Source organism: Triticum aestivum, chromosome 4B (assembly GCF_018294505.1).
Source record: "Triticum aestivum cultivar Chinese Spring chromosome 4B, IWGSC CS RefSeq v2.1, whole genome shotgun sequence".
NCBI lineage: Eukaryota > Viridiplantae > Streptophyta > Magnoliopsida > Poales > Poaceae > Triticum > Triticum aestivum.
Window position 1 is genome coordinate 295108004 of NC_057804.1, and position 4065 is coordinate 295112068.

Genomic DNA, 4065 nt, shown 5'->3' on the forward strand with positions numbered 1-4065 from the left:
TTTCTCGCACTTACCGAATATCCGCTCATCCCCAGTTGATTCATGTATGTCACCAATCCTCGAAAAACCATTCGATCTTTCGAAAATCCTGAGCATCCTATTGCTCTTGAAATTCTTGATTACTTGCATTATGGTTAATCCCATAAGTCTAGTAATCTTGTTGGCATCCATTGTCATTATCATTTTGAGTCCATTGATTCGATTTGTTGCGAATGCTCGCAATCCTCAAACAGATCCTAGAATTCATCCTTCTGGCTCAGACGTCATTTTAAACATGAGCTGGCTATCGACCAATCAAATTGCCGTCGATTGTACCCCTAAGTCTATTCAGCTTATCCATCCTTGATCAGAGCATTTGCTCCTGATCCCTCGATTTGAAAATCATAATTACTTTGCTAATTAAGCGTTGAACTATTCAGATGTTCTATAAACCGATGCATTTGCAATCTTTCTTCCTCTGATTGGGTATCGATACTCATATCAGCCCCATTTTGGATCGCCATATCCACTGTTGGATTATTACCCGACAGTGTCCTTCATAATTAATCACTTTGTGAGTTCTTTCTCCGATACATAATGCCTTTGGTAAATTGTATCCTTTCCTTTTGTCAACCATGCTCTGCTTTCGGGCTGATGATATTTACTCTTGAAGCTTATGGTATATGTTCGTAAGAAGCCCCGATGGGATTGAACCAACGCCTTCCCTCATCGGTGTGAACCCGGAAGTTTTCACGAGTCATACTCATCTGGTATTTCACCAGGTAAAACTTTCAACACTAATGCCTTTATCAAAGTGAATAGTGAATGGAAGGTTATACATTGAAGAAGTGGGAGTCGACCTTGAACCTTGCGTTCATGCCCAGGGACACGATGTATAACTTATCATGGAAGCTTCTTGAAATAATAACTATTCCTTTGGTATAAGTTCATCTTATATCTCGGATCTGGCCTTTTGCAATCGTGTTTCCGACCATGTTCTCTTTTAAATACCATTTCTCGTGCAAGATTAAGCACTTGTCTTCTGTAGAGAAATACCCCCAGTCCAACCTTTACTCTGATCTACCATCGAGTATTACACTTTGGTATCTCGAAAATATCATGGAACTGCATAACTTTTTATGGGTTCTTCGTCAACTGTTATTTCTCACCGATTCCAATTTTCCTAGGTTCTGGGTTGTCGTCAACCGAGAACACCGATATGTGAACCGAGTCTGCACTACGGTTCAACAACTTTTGATAATCTTCTTTATGTACGAGTTTGTACCCGATCGCGTCATTTCTAGCCTGTTCGGCTACATCCTTACCATGCTAATTTTAATTGTGCTACTTGGTCCTTCCCGGAGCAAAAATTTCGACGGTGAGCTAATCTTGCATCGATCTTCCTCGTCATATCGTTTCACCTTGAACATCAAACTTGATTACGAGTTTGTGTCGTACCCTTGGTTCCAATAACCTTTCGCTTCACCATTCATTTGACTTGGTGTCGTCGCTGATTGATTACGTCTTCCTGAAATCTCTCGACAAATGTGCCGTGATCATCATCAACCTTTATGAGTTCTTCTAGGATATCAATCGAATTCATGATGAGAAATACCATCCTTGCCCTCGATGATTTGTCTTATCATCGGCCACTTTATTGCCTTACCTCCAACACAAACATGATCGTGTTTTGTATTATACCTTGAGTTCCTTGCTACCCAGCATTTGATCTTCCTTACCTCGGAAGTATTACCATCTCTTTTTGTCAAGAATGTGGTGGGAATTTCACCACCTCTTAAGAATTCTTGATATCAAAATGCTTCTTGCCATCTTCGTTCATTTCTTGGTCCCCGTGTTAATTCCAACAAGTGAACGGTGTTGTTTGGATTCTTTCCTTCTAGCAACCCTATTTCTTTGAAGTTAATGGTCGAAAGTTCATTCTTAGGCTATTGATTATTGAATCACCATTCTAACATTGGGCGTGCAACCCAACCCATATTTCGGGCGCACCTTTCAACCAATGTTTAATTGGGTATGTTCTCCTTGAGTATACCTCATTATATTATCTGATCTGACAAATGTTATTTCCTTGTTCACATAATTATGGAAATCCATCTTTTGAAAATCTCAATGGATTGTCGCTGAGTCCATCAGCCACCTCCTCATCCTCAACTTGGTTTAATGATGAACTATTGCTTCAAGAACCCGCTCCCATAGTTCATTTCCCGAGAATCTTGCAATGTCATTTCGTCGATTTGCGTTGCACCTTTTCTTCTCAGGCACCCTAAGTCTGAGGTATCCTGACACCAATCAGATCTGAATCTCGGTCAGATATGATGGTTGGAACATATTTTCAAGAATTATAACATTGATCCTCATATGACACGGTAAGGTGATGTCATGCCTAGCACGCCTGACCAGAGGACCTAGTGTTATAGTTTCCTCTTCAGCAAGGTTATCCATTCTTCCATGAGGAAATTGTAAAACTTATTCTACAAGTTGTTCCTGATGGATCCTTCGTGCATCCAAACTTCGAACCTTAATTGATGACCATGTCAATGCTAACTCAAAGCATGTCTGTGGTAGTCCGATTTTCAAAAAGTGCATTTGAAGCACAATGCTAAATTTTCTTTATCATTTATCCTAACACCGTTGTATGGGTAATATCTTGAGATTCCTCCCCCCTTACCTAAATGGTTTTCTACTTTCTATCCTGTCATGGATATCATGCTCAGCTTGTCCTTGGGAAGGATATACCCTTGAAATATGTGTTTAAACACATTTTCCTTTCCATTGTTCTATTTAATCTGATGACCACCTTTTCCTTTCCATTGGTTTGTTTAAACCCTTTCTATGGTTTATATGATCTAAGCAGTGATAGTTCCATGCTTAGGTAAGCACATCGTTGTACCACTCTTTTAGTAAGACCCTGTTACCATTGTTGATGACATTTCGGTAGCCACCGATGGACGAGAACCTTGCGTATTGGCCCGCCTCGTTCAACGAGCAGGAAAATGGTTCTCTTCGTCCCTCGCCCTTGGTACCGATGTTGTTGCCGACATAACCGACAGACTATCCTCTGGCATGCCTTGCTTACATGATCGTGCAAGATGTCACTGTCCTTCCTACTTTTAATCCACATGGTGGGCCCATAACCCACAGTTCCACAGGATCGAAACCTGACTCTCCTGTACCCCCCCTGTACCCAAGGTTGTTCCTCGCGCGTGGCCTCGTATGTAATTCATGAGCCACCTTCAATCTGGTATCAGACAAATACTTATTCTCGTGGCTTCGAACCCCTTTCACGCCACATATCAGACATCGAACGATTGCCTGCCCGCTCGAAACTTCCCAGGATACCTCCTTACTCTGCTCTTGATATTTTTCTTAAGTTTCAATTCGAGAGTTACTTCCGCCACCCTCCCCGATGTTATCGACCAGACAGTCAAACCTGCAGAGGTCCATTCTCTCGGAATACCCACCCTTTATCCTTTCGTAAGTACGAAGGAACCCCGAAGAAAGGACGACAAACTTCATCATGATGACCTGAAGGAGAGGACTGAAGACATCAATGTAATGGGTCGACCTCTTCAAGAAGAGCTACTATGATCGAGAAGAATCGTTAGAATTTCGTAACCAGACCCCTTCCCCCTTATAACCGATCCTAAATCTCGGGACGAGATATCTTATAGTGGAGGAGAATTGTGACGCCCGGATAATTAAGCTACAGTGATTCCCCGCCAATGATGCCACGTCACCACGGTTACTGTGATAAACTCTCGATAGTTCAGAACCGAAACAAATTCAAAATTTAAATAAAAGAAAACAATAAAAGTTTTTAAAAATTAAAATAAAAATGTTCGGTGGTTGCCAAATATTACAAAGATAATTATGGTGTAAGGTTCACAATTTTATAAAATGCCTAAGTGTTTATAAATAAATAAAAACAGAAAAGAAGATAAATAAAAAGAAAACAGAAAACAATACAAAAAAAAGAGAAGAGAAACCCCCCCGGGCTTCGGCCCAGCTGACCACAGGCCCCACTGGGCCACCCACCAGGCCCCGGCCCCCCCACTCTCTCCTTAT